The sequence below is a fragment of the Lissotriton helveticus genome, chromosome 1_1 (assembly GCF_964261635.1).
Source record: "Lissotriton helveticus chromosome 1_1, aLisHel1.1, whole genome shotgun sequence".
Classification (NCBI taxonomy): Eukaryota; Metazoa; Chordata; class Amphibia; order Caudata; family Salamandridae; genus Lissotriton; species Lissotriton helveticus.
The window spans coordinates 1,151,040,791-1,151,060,281 of record NC_136057.1 but is presented as its reverse complement, the minus strand read 5'-3'; the positions used below and the strand labels follow the sequence as shown (position 1 = coordinate 1,151,060,281).

At 50.0% G+C, this 19,491-nt stretch overlaps 1 protein-coding gene across 2 annotated transcripts in view; it reads right to left on the bottom strand.

The window, feature by feature from the left end:
* Positions 1–19,491, bottom strand: part of MOV10L1 (Mov10 like RNA helicase 1) — a 1,293,514-nt gene that overhangs the window by 532,111 nt on the left and 741,912 nt on the right. The gene's annotated exons all lie outside the window — the stretch shown is intronic.

Below are 19,491 nucleotides of genomic sequence, written 5' to 3'. Positions count from 1 at the left end.
CTCTACGCTGACATTATTACAAGTGGTCAGAACAAAAGTCCAATTCGTCTGGCAAGTCTATCTAGGGATATGCGGGCAGTGTGGGACAGAGTGAGCAGCTAAGAGGATGCCACCGCAGGGCTACAGTCCAATCATGAGGACGCCCAGGCCACCCTAAGGGCGCTGATCAAGGATTTGGATGAGATACAAAGTAAATGAAAAGACTTAGGGGATGATCCCACAGAAAAATATTCTCAGAGCAATGCCAGGGAATCTATGGAAGGAATAAATATGGTAGCCTTCTTCAAAAGACATTTTAATCAAGTGGTGGGAAATAAGGTTCCCAAGAGATATACCTTGTGCAGGAACACGTAGTGGGTCCTCCCGCCTGGAACCCAGGAAGAGACCAAGGCACAATCACAAGATCAAGCTCATTGGAGACTGAGGAGGAAATCATCAGGGCATCATCAGTGCGAAAGGGCAGGCAGCCATCAACTTCAAGGACTGCATGATGCATCTATACCAGGACAAATCATCAACCTACCATCTCCACTGAGAAAGCCTTTGCTGAAATTACGGCTAAGCTCAGAAACGGGCAGATCAGGTACAGATGGGTGATGTGCAAAATGAACAACACGCCCTGTACCATCAGATTAGTAGAAGAATGCAGGGAATGCCTGGGTCTAAGGGTAGGAGATCAATCAAAGTCGAGCCAAAGGGACAATGCAATTGTGGAATTGGCAGTTGGGAGAAGAATTGCAAGAAAGGTGGAAAAGGTTCAGCATTCCTTAAACTGACTGTTCGATAGGAGAGGGAGTCAACTCAGGCAACGCACCTTCTGGTGCAAGTCAAGTAACAATATATTCTTATCTGGAGAGGAAGTTGGGGGTTGGAGGTTTACAGAAAACACTGCACTGGAGAGGTGATACACGCCAACCAGTTATTTGGAAACAGATGCTTCCTAGGTCCTCCAAGCCAAGAATCCAGCAGATAATATCAGACAAACAATAGAGGTATGAGACACTAACAAATGCTGATCGACTTACCCTCCTTCCCACCGCCTTTCACTACTTTTCGTGGTAACCCAGGCTTCAGCCGAGCCCATGAAGTGAAATAAGGTGCAATTCAGAGGCAGGGAAATAGTATAATGTCGAACGAACTGTTCCAAAAGCAGATTACTAAATCGTTCCAACAGTGCAAACAAGTATTTAGGATTGGGGAAGCAGACAGACCGATATTTCCAACAAGGTATTGGCATTCTGCTGGACACTACACGTTCAACAGCAGACAATAGATCTAGCCAGGGCATAGACCACTGAGGAAGGATGTAGTGTGCAACTTTGGAATAGAGATGCAATTCGTGGTCTGACAGCAGTCTGCTCTAGCATTCAGAGATCCGGCAAGAGGGATGGCTATCTTTTGCTGGTCCAGCCACCTCCCAAGATGCAGTCTCCAGGCGCAGGATCCAGGACCCTAGCCAGTCCTGCTTGTTGCAGTACCACACAATGGTCTTGTTGTCTGCTAAGGCGAATATCAGCCTTTAACTGACAGTAGCTAGGAAGGCTTTCAGGGGCAAACGGATTGCCTAATGCTTCAAAGGCTGATGTGGAGCTGGCTCTTCACTGGAGACTGGAGGCCTCTGACACTTGTTGCCTCCAAATGACCCTCTCTCCACTCCGACAGTAATAAGTCTGTCACAATTGTGAAGTCTGGGAGGGGAAGGAAGAGTGGCCTGCTGCAGTTCAGGTTGGCACTCGTGTCACCACATGAGGTCCAGAGTCATTCCTTGTGGGAGCTGGGTGGCGGCAGAATGCCAACCCTGGGACCACTGAAACCTCAGGTTCCATTGAAGATAGGCATGTGCTATCTAATGTATGGAATGAGGAGAATGCACAAGTCCAGGAGCCAAAGACGCTTCAGAATCAACCTGAATGACGGCGGGCCAGTCTGAGACCAAAATATCCTGAATGTTCTGGACTCACAGTGGTCGTGAAAAAGCCTTGAACGCTGTGTCCAGGATAGATGCTATGAAGAGATTCACCTGTGTAGTTCTCAAGGGGGACACCAGCTCGATGATGGAATTACCCCAAGGAACTTAAGAGCCTAACCACTCTCTAGAAGTAGTCTGAGACGGACTGTAGTGGGTCCGCCTCAAATAGCCAGTCATTGAGGTACAGGAACACATGTATCCCGGTCCTCCAAAGACGCGCAGCAACCATCCCATCACTTTCGTGAACATCCGAAGAGCAGACGGAAAGCTGAAGGGCAACATAATGAACCAGAAATGTTTAGACCCCACTGTGAACCACAAGTAACACTGGTGTGCTTGTGGGACAGGTACATGACAATATGTGTCCTGCATGCCCAGGGACACCAATCCGTCCCCAGGAATCAGGGCAGGTGTAGCCCTTCTTAACAATTTTTAAGACCCATCATCCTGGCATGAAGGATGTCAAGTTGGGGAGGAAATAATGTATCCTGATCCCTAAAGGCTGGTCATAGGCTTGGGAGAACAAGTCAAACTGGATAGAAGGCTGCTACAGCATGGAAGGAAGTGTTAGAGGACAGATGTCCCTGCTGCTGTGAATGGTGTTAGCCACAATGTCCTCTGCTTCAAAAAGTGTCCGCTTACTGCACACCAGCTGAGAAAGTTGGTGTTGCTGTTAAGCTAGGCCTCTGGAAGAGCCCCTAACCATTTCGTACTGTTGGTGAAATTGTCTGGTTTGGGACAACAACCCCAGGACTGAGTTGTGGCACAACTATCTTTGAATCACTCAAGCTCCGAGTCTACTTTCTCTCCAGTCATAAGAGTTACTTACCTTCTGTAACGATGTATCTGGTAGAGACGATTCTGGCCATGGATTCTTTAACGTAGAATTATTCCCAGGCGTGAGACTGGATCCGGAAAAACTTTCTTGCCACAGCATCCCTGCGCGCCTTGGGGACAGCACCACGTGACTCCACCCTGACGTCAACAACGAGGGGTTGCTGGACTGTTCCAATGTGTAACTAGGGGAAGATTTAACTGGCGTGACCAAAGGTGTAGGAGTAACACCCTAGGGCATCCATTTTGTTGGATGGATTTGCCTCACACACCCAGAAGGGTGTCATGCTTCATCATCGGCGGTTGCTCCTCGTCGGGGAGGCGGTGCAATCCCCGACGGGCTCACCTCAAAGAGGGGCTCTTTGGCGGAGATCTTTTTATCCAACAGCCTTATGGTGAGGTGTGGGTGTGTGGGCAGGGTGGTGTATGGTAGTGATAAGGGATGTTAAAATGTAGCTACGGGTACCGGAATCCACTTTATTCTGGGGGTCCCCTGGCTGCAATTAAAAAACAAGGGGCTAGCTCACTAGGTGTCAACGAGTAAGGTCAGGTGACCCTAGATGGGGCTAGGGGTGAAGATGGTCGACATGTTTCTCGCAATGGGTAATAGTTACCCGCGATTCATCAGGACCTATAAAAAGGTGAACAACATCATGCTGGTGTCATGTGCGAAGTGGTGTGTGTATTACCTCTGTGGGGGTTGTCCTATGCCTAAACATAGGGAAGAGATAAACAACAAGGGTTAAAAACAATTTGCAAAATGCAAAGTAGGTCACGTCATGGAATGGAACTGTGAACAGTGTGGCATGCTGTTGGTGAAAACGAGCTTTAAGCACCAATCCCTGCATGCCATCAAGGTTGTGTGTGCATAGTGTAAGTGGTGGGGCACACACAACAATCACTGTGCTGGTGAGGTGGTTTGTTGTGGGGTGGTGGAAGTTAAAAGGGTTAAAAGATTAACATGTACAGCAGCTATCCAGGCTAAAATGTCTGCACGTGCAGGCATTACAAAGGAATAAAATGAGACACACCATTTATAACTTAAGGTGGCTAGGTGAACACACCCACACACACTAGCTCTAAAGAAGGCTCATAACCCCTACTCACCTATAAGTTAAGAACTAACAGCCACCAGAGGGGTCGGCGGGGCTAGACATCAAGGATGAGTCCTTGGGTCAGAACTGAGGTAGAAGGTAAACATACCGCCAGAGTATTATTAGCAGGTAAACCATATCTACAACACCAAGGGGCTCCTATCTCTACATCCCTCGTTTGTCACTCCAGCACTCACCTCCAATCTCTTGTGTCCTGGCTGCTTGACCTACCCTTCTCCGCCGAGCTCGAGTAGATGTGTGAGCTCGGCGGTCAGGGTTATTTACACGAACAACAACGAATCGGTATGTTTCGCGCGTCTCCGCCTACCAAGGCGTGTCACGTGATTTCAGCCGATCGCGAAGCGGCCATCTTAGACTAGTGTATCGGCAATCCCAGTGATGTTTGTTTGTTAATAGCGCTCCTATTAAACTGTGATCAAAGCCTCACTTATACGGTAATTGGATGGTTTAAGTCTTATTTAATGCGGACTTGATGTGTTATGTCGCGCAACAACGGCTTTGGTGGTGGGGCAACTACCATCTTATTAACGTGATGTCGACCATTCTGGCGGCGGCCATCTTTGACTGGTGCATCAGTGCCTGTGATCCTGAGTATGTCCAGACTATGTTCGATGTTTATAAAATTGTGCATAGTTATGGAAAATATAGGCGGTGTGGTGACATCAGTGGTTAGGCGCTGGGGGCTCAATTGGCGTCCTAAGTAAAAAAGGGGGGGCTAGATCGCCTGTCCCGAGTGTGTCAGGAAAACAGCGACCCAGGCGCTACCGTCAGGGGGTTGCACATAGTAGTGGAGTGGCTGAAAGAGTGGCAATCAGTGTGGCCATGGTCTCACAGTGTTAGGTGAACCATGTAAAGTGTGTGTGTAGTTCACTAAGAGGTATGGTCCCAGCGGGGGGAGGTATAGATTCAGGGTACAGCCCAATGATGGTTGAAAGGCTATCTAGGAATGGTGGCAATCAGTATATAGATTGGGAATGGATGGCTCAAAGAGAGTGCCACGGGATGTCTTCGTTGAGACCTTGTTTGTCAGAGGATAGACGATGGACCCACCTCTGTTCCTTCTGAAAGAGGGCATTTTTCGGGCAATTGGGGCTGGATTCTAGTACTACCCACTTGACAGATTCTTCATCATGGCCGTGGTCTACATAATGTTTGCACATTTTTGTGTGAGTCTTCTTGCAGCAAAAGTTGCTGCGATGTTCAATAATTCGGGTTTTGATGGGACGGGTTGTCATCCCGATATACTGTAAGCCACAAGGGCACGTGAGAAGGTATATACAGTGTGAGGTGTTGCAGTTAGTGTGGTGCCTAATCTCCCATGTGAAGGTCTCAGAGAGCTGTATGGTTTTGACTGTCATGGTGTATCTGCAGACCCCACACATTCCACAAGGATAATGGCCCGTAACCGGAGGTAGGTGCCACAATGTTTGTTGGGTTTCCTTTCTGGCTTTCTTGGGTCTAGTGCTGATTAGAATATCCTTTAAATTCTGCGACCTCTTGAAGGCGAACCTGGGTTCTCCCAGGGTCATGTCACCTGTGTTCAATATTTCCCAGTGGTGTCTGATCGTGTTCCTGATCTGATTAGACAAAGGGGTAAATGTGGTCACACACGTCGTCAGCGTATGTGACATCAGCGAGGATACGCAAGTCCCACCCCGGCGCGCCTACGTCAGTTTTCTTTGGAGAACTTTTCCGCGCCACAACGCGGAGCCATCACAAACAAAAACTGTGAGAATACTGCAATAGTGTGCGGAAAAATCAGCTAAAGAGAAAGGGAAGAAACAAATGGTGAGGAACAGCATCATCCAGAATAGTGCCAGGCAATATGGCACCAAAAGTCATGGAAAGAAAGGACAGAGCACAGCTATTGCAAGCAAGCCTGCAAACAAATACGACAGCCACGCTGGTGGCAAAAGCATGTGAAAAATTGCACAGAAGATGAAGAAGTCTGCAACCACAGCCCAGAACAGAGAAGGGCATTAAGCCCAGAACGGAAGAGGAATGACAATTCACCCCCAGACAACACCAGCAGGGAGAGACATCTTCTGAAAAAAAGCTAAGTGTCGAGATCTAGCAAAGAGACCTCAACCCCAAGGACTGCAGAGAAGTCATAAGTGCAATCAACGAAAGGAAGAAGAGCACGAGCAGAACCCACACTGGAGACCAGGGTTCAGGGGAGCAGAAGCACACATGAAATCATCAATCCCCAGAAGGGAAGAAATGGAGCAAACCACAAGACTAGCATCCCCCTAGGGAGGAAGTAAGAAAAGTCACTCGCAGAAGACAACCACCCGGAGGCAGGCGAGTGCAGAAGACCAAAGAAAGGTCCTCACAGAACGGGGAGGAAGGGCGGGTCAAGAAGGAATCTGCGGCTAGAATTGTCTCTACCAGATACATCGTTACCGAAGTTAAGTAACTAGCACATCTGACAGAGACTACTAGCCGCAGATTCCTTAACGTAGAATAGATACCCTAGCCATACCCAAGGGGGAGGAGGGTCTGTGGAGGACCTCTCCAGCTCAGGCAAACACAAGACCCCAACAAGGGACAAAGTACAGGGACAGGGGAACAAGCCCATTCCCCCCCCAAAGCAGAAAAGAACCTCAACATCGTGGAAGAACACCGGCCCCACAGGTGATGTGTTATAAGGACAAAAGAGGCAGCCCAGACCTCACCAAGCAGGCGGAAGAAAGGGCAATACGAAAGGAGGCCAGAAGTCAATGTTCCAGGGACCTCCACCGGAAGCCCCAGAGGTACAAGCAACGCAGAGGAGTACAGAGGAAGAAGAGTAACCCAAAGACTCCAAGGAGAAGGGGTAGAAATGAAGACAAGAGCCCTCCACCTGGAACACACCCAGTGAAGAGGGCAGCTGAATCCATCACAGCTGGAAGTCAACAGACCAGACAGAACAGAGCCTCAGCAGTAAGGCAGGTGGGAGAAGAAAAGCATAGTCCCACAAGGCTCCCACAAAACAAGAAGCAGGGGTGCCCGGCCCCACTCCAAGGCCCCTAGCCGTAGACCAGAAAGAGCAGGCGGGCGCAGCTGGACGCTGACAAGCGTCATGAAACTAAACGTCCAGACCACATCGTCCAGGCGGGCGCAGCTGGGTGCCAACAAGCAACCAGCCAGAAGATAAGAGGAGAAACAAGTAGGACGGGCCTAGCCCTCAACACAGGAAAGCATCCCCCTGGAACACCCGATAGAGGACCAGGCCGAAACGGCGGACAGGGGGGCGAAACACCACAGCACAACGCCGAAGATGGCATACCAAGGCAGGCAATCGACGCATCAAGACCTTGAAAGACAGAACTAAAGTAGCGCCAGCTACGCCCAGGTAATGGCCAAGAAACTGCACCAGTGGAATACAACAACACCAGGAAAGGCAAGAACCTGCAAGGAGAGTCCACACACTAACAGTGAAAGACAGAGCTATACAATAGCTACAAGTACCCCACATGGGGAATGGCACGTCCCTAGAAATTTATGGGAACCACTCTTAGGGAAGAAATCCCTCATCAGAGAACAAAACTATAAACCTGCGGCAAAAACCACAGAAGGCTTAGTAAGCAGCCAAAAGGTATACTCTAGCCAAAAAAGGGGGCCTGAACCAGCAGCCAACTGAAAAAGTAGGCCAACCAAGGGACCCCATGGGCACAGCAACCCACACAGAAAGAGTAAAGGACACTCCAACCCCAGATTCCAGGAGCAAGTGGGATAACATCCCCTACCAAGACCCGGAGGATCAACAATCCAACCTACTGAGGAGGAGGCGGAGGAGGACAGAGGCCCGCAAGAAGACCCTGAATGGCGGAGTCTGCATGAGTTTTAAACAGAAGGACCCATTCAAAGGGCAGATCAACCAGAAGCTCTCTAATATTTTCAGGAAAGACCGCATCACGCAGCCAAGCATGGCGACAGAGAACCACAGATGTGGGGATAGCACGGCCAAGAGCATCGGCAACATCCAAGCCTGCAAGAAGAATAAATGCGGCCAACTCCCTACCATCCAACACATGGCCCTGCAGATCAGCACGGGCACCCTCATGGGAGACATGAGAAGGAAGAGGCTCAACAGAGACCCAAAGACTGGAAGTAGCCCTAGTCAGCACACACAGAGTATTAAGCGCCCGTAAGGTGGCACTGCAAGAAGCAAAGACATTACGACCCATGACTCAACCACCGAGCCTCCCGAGACGGAGAAAATAACGATACAGGCAAAAGCATTCCGCAGAAGAGAGACTTGAGTAGAAGGGTGGAAGGAAAGACGGACAGGGTCATGTGGAGCAGGGCGGTGGTGATGCAGAAGCACCTGAGGCACCGGATCACCTGTGGCAGGACGCCCCCAAGCTCCCATAAGAGAATTGTAGAGTGACGCTTCAAAGGGAAGGAACAACTCCCGTCCACCAGAGCCCTAGTGGAGAACTTCCAAAAGGTTGTCCGTAGGAAATGGAGTGACAGGTTCACCCATCCGCAGAATACCAGCACCTGTGGAAATAGCTCGCACAAAGAAAACACTGGCCTCAGCAGGGCGTCGCGGAGGAGAAAGTAATTCCTCTGTGGGTGATAGCTGCAGACTGAGCCGTCCATCCCCAAGTCCAGGGGGAAGCGGCCAGCCTCGGAATAGAGGAGGATCCACAGATGAATCGGGAACCTGATGGGCCTTAGGGGAAGGTGGAGAGGCCGGTGGAAAAGCAAGCCGCGAGCCACGAGAAGAAGGGTTCAAGGATTTCGGCCGTGGGGAAGGCGAGGAGCCCTCCCTGGAAGATGCTGGTGAAAAGGCAACAATACAGAGCCCAGTCTCCGGGGAGGGACACACCAACAGGTGACAGACCTCTGGAGAAGAAGGGACCTCAGGAGACGAATCAAGAACCCGACCCGGCGCGGCTATGTGGAGTCTGCCATCGGCACCTGATCAACGTCGACCGGCACCGGAGTGGGTATTCGTGGCACCGAGTCGACTTCTGCCCCCACGTGCTCTCTGGGAGAATGAGGCGGGGTCGACGCCGGAACGGCAAAGGAGGGGTGCCAAAAAGGCGCCAGCTCGGCCCCAGACGGGGCAGCCACCCGCGTCAAGGACCAAGAGGGACTCAGGAAAGCACCACAGGTCCCGGCCTCCACCCACAACTCCATCAGAGTCTATGAGGAAGGCTCCCAGCACAGAAACAGCGCCAGCTCGAACTCTGGTGAGGCAGCCACCTGCTCAGAGGACAAAGGGGGACTCTGGGGCAAGCCCGGAGTCCCGGAGATCTCCTGCGACTTTACAGAGAGCCCTGTAGGGATTTGAGGCAAGGCAGGGTGCAGCAGGTGCTGAAGAGGGAAGCCCCCAAAGGACCACCCTCCTATGACCGGACTCCGCGGACGTCTCAAGAGGTGGAGGAAGGGCCAAAAAAGCCTGCAGAGGCGCAGCGTAGGCTGTCATTAGGGCCCTAGTTGCCTCTGTGCCGGGAAACAGCGGGTAGGAAGGCGACAGGTGGGGCGCATGTCCTGGGGGGAGCCGGCGCCCACCACGAAAGGAGGACAGGGCCTCGGTGACAAATTGAAGGACCTACCAGCCGGTGATCCACGCCCCTGGGGCCGTGGCGAGAGTCGATGTCGCAGACGTAACCGGCAGCCCCTGCCTCAGAGGCGGGGGACGGATGCTGGGATGACCTGGACAAGCGTGCCGACAGCAACTTCATCCGGCGCTCCCGCCGCGATTTAGGCGTAAGGTGCTGGCAGGCACCGCAGCTCTCCGAGTTGTGGTGCTCACCTAGGCACCACATGCAAATCGGGTGAGGGGATGTCGCCAACATGGGACATGAACAGGAGGTATAGGTCTTGAAGCCCGAAGGCATTCGCACACTGTTCCACTAACGCCAAGAATGAAAATGAAGAGAAGGCCTGAAAACAGACAAGGACACAAACCGGATCCGTGTTGCCCGCGGAAAACAGAAAAAACTGATGTAGGCGCACCAGGTGGGACTTATGTATCCTCGCTGACGTCACAAACGTGGACAACGTCAGGGCGGAGTCCCGTGGTGCCGTCCCCCCTGGCGTGCAGGGATGCTGTGCCAAGAACGTTTTTTGCAGATCCAGTCTCACGCCTTGGGATCATTCTACATTAAGGTATCTGCGGCTAGTAGTCTCTATCAGATAAGATATGTTTAAGGGCATGTCTACCAGAAACACGTGGATATCCCATGAAAAGCCAGTCGGTTGCATTGAAGCATTCCTTCTAAGCACTACACTGGTGCCAAAAACACAGCATATCCAGTCAGCAGGGCTAAGGCCTGTGTGCAAAACATACTTTGCTGTGTTCTATTCATCTTGGATCGTTTCGACCAGTGAGTTCTTGAGGTCGTCCTAAAAGGTCAATAAGATGGGCATGAGTGTAAAATAGTGTAAAGCTAGACGAGCTGAGGAAAACATTTCAATTAACAAGGCACCAACACATATTGACTTTCGATCAGGGGGGCTGAAGGGAAAGCATTCAAACTTTTCTTGTGAATGTCTGCATTAGAAGGTTTTCAGGCAGTGGGTGTTTCATCAAGAAGTCTGGGTCACCTGAGGCTAGTCTGTGCAGTCTGCTGCAAGCTGGCTGCCTGGAGGGGCTGAACATGACTTCAACAAGAGGGCTTCAGAGAGTCTTCAAGGAAATTCTTTAATACTAATAGTAGCTGAGATGAAGTGGGGCCACCGAATTTCCGCTGCTCTTCGCACTACCACAGCAAACAAGAAAAAAACAAGCCGACTTTCTTCTTTTGGTAGACTAAGTAGAGAGGACAGCTCTGTCTCTGGTGCGGTATCTAGCCTAGTGGGATTCTGCAAGTCTAAATACAGCCCATCATCAGTGTAATGAGAGGATCAGATTGTGTGCATCCTACCCATCATCAAGCAACATTAGGGACATTGGGTGTTGGAATGAAAAAATCCTCTACATTGAAACAGATGTGCACCCCTGCCCTAAATGCCCAAGTGTACTGATGTCTGGATACCCAATGCTGATTTTTGTTGTCATAAAAAGATCAGCATGTGGGCAATGACATAGGCCTGTCTCACGGATTGCAGTCTTGTTAGACCGAGAGAGGCACCCAAGCACCATTCTCATACTGATGGAAGGCAACTACTTTTACCATGGGTTAAGCAGCACAAGCATGTTGCTGGCAGCATACGTAGTAGTGATCAGTAAGAGTGAACAGGTCCTTTATAACCTGTGCCACTAGAGTGAGGCCTACAGGATCAATCACTTTTTAAAGTGCTGATGATGTATGCTTAACTTACCCTTGACCCAAGTGTTGTACCTGCGCTGGGTGTTTGTGTGCCTGGGAAGGGTGCAAAACAGGAATAGTGCATTAGAGAAAAACACATGCATTTTGTATACATGTACTGGATGTACATGTGCCTATGAGTGGTACGGTACCTGAAGGATGTAGTGCTGTACAGTGAGTTCAGGATAAATGTATGTGCTTAGTATTATGTGCTCCAGTGAGTGGTACAATACATGAAAGGTACAGTGCATGCATATAAAATGCATATGCTGGATGCATATGGGCCTTTGAGTGGTACAATACATAAAGGATAAAGTGCTGGGAGGTGCACGCATGTTAGATGTAAGTGCTGGATGTAGGTTTGCCTCCGAATAGTATAGTACATTGAAGATACCGCACTGTGCAGTATATGTACACTGTATACATGCACTGGTTGTATGTGTGCCTGTGAATGGTACAATACACAGAGGGCCCTGTATAGTGAAACATGGAGAAGAGGTGACAAGATCCTCAGACAGATTTGTAGATTTCTGCATTCCTATAACCTGGATGGGACGCACACTGGGGAGGGGAGGACCACGCTCCCCATTACGCTTCAAAAGGTGCTCTTTGATTCAGTGAGAGGTCACAAGGAAGGGGCCTGGACACATCTCAGGATGGAGATGGGGCTGATAAGAGAACCATAAAGAGCGGGACTGGGGGCCCTGTGCTAACCTCTGGATGCACATATCACTGTGGCTGATACCAGGTGTGAACCATAGTCACTTCCATGACGTGTGTTGTGGGACTATAGATTGGAGACACTCATGCTGTATCAGACTGCTTTCCAAAACGAATAAGGAGCAGAGGAATCTGTACAAGAAGCAGACTTTAAATATAAAACTTCAAAGATTAAGACCCTTAATTACATTTGGTATCTAGAAATAAGACTATGAGAGGGGGCAGTAGGGACCCCAAACAGTGTCACCTGTCATGCAGCAAGGCAGGCTTTGTGAGGAGATGACACTCTGAAAGATTTCTGCCTGTGACCAGGACTGGGGGCCAAAGCCGGCTAGTCTACCTGCTGGGCGAGGGGACATCACCTTGGGAATCGAAGACCACCTGTCCTGGAGCACCAACGCCTGCCTGCTTGCCAAGACCAGTGTGCCCTGTGAGGAATGAGGAAAGCATTCATGGCAGCAAGGTCCAGTGGGGAGCCCTTCCAAGTGGACTCATGGTGTTAGGGAAATGGCTGCTGCACCCATTGCCCGTCTGCAGGACAGAGCTGATGACACCCTTGTGCAGCAGCAATGTGGTGACCCCGTGTGCCAGGAGGGGCTGCCGAGGAAAAGACTGCCAGGCGGTAACAGCCGTAGCCTGTACGGTAGCAGTGTGGTGACCCTGGTGCCAGGAGGGGCCGATTTGGATAACTTTACTGGGCTAATTGGGCCAGAAGTGAGAACGGCGTGGGAGCACCCATGCACCTTCACCAGGACGAGGGACCCAAGACAGGATCATGGTAGCCACCACCCAGTGGGAGGTTAAAGAACACTTACCCAACTGGAGGAACTGCAGAACGCCGCTGGTCACTTCAGGAGTAAGAGGATCTGCACTTGCGGAGTGCAGCCACCTAGGCTGCATGCAGAGGACTTACCTGAACTTGGCTGCAGCTGCTGTGAGCGCCAGCAGGCGGGGTGCACTCTGGGACTCAGGACATTCGACACGTGTGGGTGTGGGCATGACTTGTTTCGTGCCTGAGTGAACGTGCTGCTAATTTGAGCGTGTTTGCACTGAAACACTATTAACTTTAAAACAGAGTTGTAGTGGAGTCTTGAGACTCTACTAGTGAGGCAAACCCTGGATGTTACTAATAGCAAATGTTGAATAACTACAATTATTGCTGCTGTACATGAGTTGTGAGCTCGTGTTCACCAATCTGTACCCACCTTCCTTCCTTGGACTGTTCAGAACAGGTTATCCTGAAAATCAAGTGTAGAAGGAGTACTTGTCCCAGTTGCTTAGAGTCCATAGTAAGTCTGGCCCGGAACATTAGGAGTAAAAGGCCTCAACCCCCGCAGTTGGGTCCAGTAATTCCCGTTTGCCCTGTGGCCCTCTGAAATGGGTTCTGACATTGGTTATGCTCTGGTCAGCACTGGTGTATGGGCTGAAGACGGCCTCTATCATCTGATAGTGGTGGTGTCAAAGGAGAGGCAGAGGCTGAAGGTTTGGCTGCGTAATCACAGAATGGGCCTTAGCAACTTCATAGCAGCTTATATGACTGATGTGGGCCAACATCAGCTTGTGGGTGAAAAACTGATTTAGGGATGGGAGGAGCTGGCATGGACACAGGGGCTAGAATGGAGGTCAGGACCAGTTTTACTATAGGCCCAGATAAGGGCCATCAAGAAACAGTCAGCATCGAGGAGAGCCTGTCAGCAGAGGTGCAACTGGGGGAGGTTGGGCCCAAAGGCATACCAGAGGGAGCCGAGGCAGCATAAAAAATGTGCAGCATGGTTTCCCTGACGGTTGCGATCTGCTGTGGGCTCGACAACAGACCTGAGAATTCGGGGCATGCCGGGGCCAAATGTGGGAAACGCTCGGCCTCGGAAGTCACGAAACGTTGAGTGATTTCATATCGACTTTTCACCAGGCTTTGACTGGCTGGATGAGGACGAGTCCCATATGGCTTTCTAGCTCCTATGGTTAACTTTCAAATACTTTGAATAGAAATGGGACTTTGAACAGCACTGATTTTTCAGGACATTTGAAAGTGGCAATGTTGGCTTGGAGTGGGAGCAGGATCTCTATTTCTAATGAAACCTCCTCTTATGTTCAGTGTCATAAAGCTATGCCTTCCTCTCCGTGACTGACTTCAGGTGCATGAGGGCACACTTATATAACTTAGAGTTTTGATTGGAGCCCAAGCACCACAAGCAAGCCTTGCGAGTCTGAGGCTAATATCGGGGAATTGCAGTCATTGCACAAGTTGAATTCTGATGTTTTCAGAAGAGATATCCTCCCTTCAAACAAAATCTGGATTCATTAGAAAACTGACAAATAAGCTGTCGATCTGCATAAAAGTGTGTGGAAAGGAAGGAAAATACGTCACTTTCGGGGCAGTGTGAAGTCACTGCAGAGCCACATCCCACCACTTATTCTCAATTAATGGTGCTGACACTGGATTTATGTTTTAATGGTTACAACATAGACACCAAATATGCAAAAACAATTATCCAAAAAAATGTAGAAATGTAGCAGTGAGAAAAACAGGCAACACCTATTCTAACAAGACAGAGATGATATGCAGTATATGATACAGCCCATACTCAGAGTGAGCAGGTCCCACTATTTACATGGACCTTCAACCATTGGCTTACATGGACTGTATTCTAGAAGAACATACTGTAAATAATGGATAGGGAGAGCACAACGTTCTACCACTGACATGGATTCCCACTATTTCGACAATTTGGTAAATTAAAATTTGAAGTTTCGGAAGACTTTCTACAACAAATATTGGCAAGCAGCAGACCCTATTGTGTACCCGGCACTATGTGTTATATTGGAACAAGCAGGTGAATAATGGCCGCTGAGGTCATTTCCAGGAGTGGGTGTGCCACACTTCACACCTTGTGGGTTAAACAACTATATAGAACTTACTGAAAGAAGCTATAAAACCAAGTTCATTAATTTCATTGTGTACCCATGAAAAATATTATTTGACTAAACCCCTAAAATTAATAGGCAAGAGTAAATAGGAAAGGAAGTGGAGGGGAAACCCTGGTAAACAGCACAGCATTCCACATCTATGGGTGTTAAGCGCATAGTATAGTGTGCATGTGTGGCAAAATCTCCACAGACCTTACCCAAGGCCAACCAAGGCTAGACTGGATTCTATTAACCCTTTAAGTGCGCCCGTCGGCCAACGGCCATCGCAAGCACTACCTCGGTAGTGCTGCGCACGTCCGTTGGCTGACTCGGCCCGCCCACTCAATGGCACGCACCGCACCGCTGCAGAATTTGCGCTGCGGTAAAGGGGGTTAAAGAAACGAAGGACCATTCTGTATAGATACTTGCATCCAGCTAGGAATTCTTTGGACTTGAAACCTGCTGGTCCCACCGGTCTAGCAAATTAATTATTAATTGAGAAAGTTGAAAGTTAGTTGGTAAGGCAAGGAGGGAGCAGGGCCAAAGTGTGGTAGAAAAGGGAGAAGAGTGGGAATTTTGGATCAAATCGTTTTAGTTGATGAAGCCATTGCCTATTTTCCGTTGTTTGTTCGAGCCCCAGTTAGCCAGGAGTAGCCTGTGAGCAGCAATAAAGGCCATAGCTATCTGTCGCCCCCTAATGGACCCGAGCGGGCAGGTGAGAGCATCGGGGAGCCTCAGAAGTATGTAGGCGGAGAATCAAGGCAGCTCAGTTTTAAAAGCGCTGTCTATGTTATTCAATATTAACCTTGTGAGCTTGGTTCAATTTCACAGGAGGTGTATTAGTGTCCTGGGGTTGTCGCAGCCTCTCCAGCACTGACCATTACAAAGCGTATTCCATTTCTGGTTGCACACCAGGGTATAATACCAGTATGAGCTAATCTTATAGGCTGTTTCAGTGTGTTGTTGTATTATATGCCATGTAGTGGACCATATAGAATATGTCTCCTCAATCTTTGTCAGAGAGACTACGCCCAAGTTCTGCCTCCCAGCGAATTTGACCCATAGGAGGCGCTTTCATAAGGAAGCAGTAGATTTCAGAGGTAAGATTCATGTCATCGGTTTTGAAGAATAGCCATTTTCCGAAGGGGGTCATGGGTCTGCTTGCTTTAGGGTGCGTGTCTGGGCTGAGCAGCCAATGCATGAGTTGGGTTTGGGTGAACCGCTCAGGTTTCGATAAGGAGTATTGTAATTTAAGTTAGTCAAAAAGGATGGGACCGTTGTGATCAAACAGGCAACCAACCCTCTTCCAGCTCACCCGCACCCAGTGTTTGGCGACACCCAGTGATAATCCGGGAGGAAACTCCGGGTTTGCGAATAATGGAGTAATTGAAGAGGGAAATGATGAGAGGCCAGCGGGACTCACCAAACTGTCCCAAATTTTTAATGTAGGGCTAGTAACCGGGAATGAGTTGAGCCCCCAAGATCGATGGGCTGTCTGGTTGGATGGCAAGATTTAAAATTTGCAATTTTTATAAGGTTTATCTTGAAACCTGACAAAGACCTGAATGCATCCAGCTCTGCGATGATAGCAGGGAGTGAGGAGAGGGGCTGTGCGATAGAAAATAAAATGTTGTCAGCGTAGAGGCTAATCAGATGGTCATCAGCTCCAAACTTAATGCCCACTGCGTTGGGGTAATCTCTCAATCTTTGAGCGAAGGGTTCCATATATATAGGAGCGGGGAAGGCGGGCAGCCCTGTCTTGTGCCTCACTCCATTAACCCAAACAGTTGCACTGGGCGGCCTATATATATATATATATATACTGAACCCCCAGTTCATAAAACGCTCACTCACCTCGAAGCACCTAAGAGTTGCAAACAAATAGGGCAGTGCATTGAGGAGTGGGGATAAACCCAGCCTGGCCCGAGTCGACCAGGCCAGGTATCAGGGGATTGAGGAGCTGCACCAGTTTCGCATCCACATTGAGCAAGGATATTGGGCAATAGGAGCTGCACTGTTGGGGATCTTTCCCAGGTTTCGGGATTACCGAGATAGAAGCTTGGAGCATAGATTCAGTCAGCATTCCGGTCTCCGTGAAGGAATTAAAAAGGCGGGTCAACAGAGGTTATAATTCAGAGCAAAATGTCTTCTAAAAACTTGAGCTAAACCCGTCCGGGCCTGTTGATTTCATGGGTTTCAGCTTTGCAATCGCAGAGATCACCTCTTCTATTCTGAAGGGCAGATCAAGTCTCTCAGATTCCAGAGGTGGAAGTGGGGTGATCGCAGCAGTCTGGACATAGAGCCGTGGGTCAGAGGTTGCTATGTGGTCTCCCTTGTACAGATTAGCATAAAACACCCGGAATTCCGCCGCAATTTCCAAGGCATCGGATGTCATCAGGCCCGATCACGTATGAATGGCTTTGACTGCATTTGCATTTTATTTGCTACGTAGGCAATGGGCTAGCATCCAACCCCCTTTAATAGTCCCTACATGGAATTTGTGTTTGAGGTGAAGCATGGCATATTCAGCTCTGTCGAGATCGAGGCACTTCAGTTGAAGGCGTTCATGTTCCGGCTTGCGGCAGATTCAGGGTGAGCTTATGAATGGACTCAAGTTCTAATACTGATTTACCCAGCTCCTCCCTCTTATACCTCCGGGCCTTGTTGTCCTGAGCCGCTTTCTCTAGAAGAGCACCTCTGGCAACCAATTTGAGTTCTTCTCAGACTAAGGAAAGAGGAACTTCACCTGAATCATTAACTTCTAAGTAGTCAGTGATCGTTTGCCTGATTGAGGACAGTACGTCAGGAGAATGCAACAGTCTTGTAAAACATGGTGTCCCATAGGGTTCCGTTATTAGCCCAATCCTTTTTAACTTTTATCTGCGTCCACTTATTTCCCTTATAAAAATCCTTTGGCATTGAAGTTATCAATTATGCTGACAATACCCAATTGTTTTTTCCTTTGAGGCTAATAAGGCAATTCCCCTGGAAAAATGTCATTGCTGTATGCAGGAAACAGCAGGCTGGCTCAGAGCTAATTCCCTACAATTTAACGACGATAAGACAGAAATACTCTACTGCTCTGCAAGTAAAATTTCTCGTCCTCTACCGTCGGATTTCTGGCCAGCCTCTGTAAACAATCCTCCAATGCCTGTTAAGACAGCTCATAACTTTGGATACTACTAGATAGTAACTTACAGTTGGACTCCCAAGTGAACAAAACAGTGAGCACCTGTCTATCTCTGCTCCGAGCTTTGCGAAAAATTCTCCTTTTTTTACCAATCTCAGCTAGACCACAAGTGGTAAGGAGCATTATTATGAGCAGATTAGACTACTGCATGGGTACTCACAAACTTTCTCTCAGGGGCCAAATTTACAGTGTGGTTTGTGCCCGAGGGCCGAACCAATGGGGGTGGGGTCAGTGGGGGAGGGGGTGGCTAGAGCAACAAAAAAAACTGTGGCCATGAGGTTGAAAACAGGACCCTGCAGCGGACGCCTTCATCCACTGAGCCACCAGACATACACACATATCTCTCTCTCTCTCGCTCTCCCTACCTCTCTCTCTCTATTCCTCCCTCTGTCTCACTCAGACTGTCTCACTCCCTCTCTCTCTGTCTCCCTCTCTCTATCTCCCTCTCTCTCCTTTCCTTTCCTTTCCCTCTCTGTCTCCCTCTCTCTCCTTCCCTCTCCCCCTCTGTCTCCCTCCCTCTGTCGCCCTCCTCACTGTCACTCTCCTCCCTTTGTCGCCCTCCTCCCTCTGTCGCCCTCCTCCCTCCCTCCCTCTGTCTGTCACCCTCCTCCCTCCCTGTCACCCTCCTCCCTCCCTTCTCCCTCCCTCTGTCTGTCACCCTCCTTCCTCTTTCTCCCCTCCCTCCCTGTCACCCTCCTCCCTCCCTCCCTCTGTCACCCTCCTCCCTCTGTCACCCTCCTCCCTCTGTCACCCTCCTCCCTCTGTCTGTCACCCTCCTCCCTCCTTCCTCCCTCCCTCTGTCTGTTCCCCTCTGTCTCACTCCTCCCTCCCTTGGTCTGTCACCCTCTGTCTCCCTCCTGCCTCCCTCCCTCTGTGTGTCACCCTCTGTCTCCCTCCCTCTCCCTTTCCTCGTCTCCCTCCCTCTCCCTCTTTTTGTCTCCCTCCCTTTCTCTGTCTCCCTCCCTCCCTCCCTCTCCCTCTCTTTGTCTCCTTCTGTCTGTCTCCCTCCCTCTCCCTGTCTCGGTCTCCCTCTCTTTGTCTCCCTTCCTCTATCTCCCTCCTCCCTCTGCCTCCCTCTGTCTGTCGTCCTCTCTCTGTCTCCATCTGTCTGTCTCCATCCCTCTGTCTCCCTCTGTTACCCTCTCCCTCCATCCCTCCGTTTGTCTCCCTCCCTCCCTCTGTCGCCCTCTCCCTCCCTCTGTCTGTCTCCCTCCCTCGGTCTGTCTTCCTCCCTCTGTCTCCCTCCCTCCCTCTGTCTGTCTCCCTCCCTCTGTCTGTCTCCCTCCCTCTGTCTGTTTGTCGCTCTCCCTCTGTCTGTCGCCCTCCCTCTGTCTGTCTCCCTCCGCCTGTCTGTCTCCCTCCTTCTGCCTGTCTCCGTCTGTCTCCCTCCCACTGTCTCCCCCCTCTCCCTTTCCCTCCCTCCTTCGCTCTCCCTCCCTTCCTCGCTCTCCCTCTGTCTGCCTCCCTTTCCCTCCCTCTCCCTGTCTGCTTCCCTTTCCCTTTCTCACT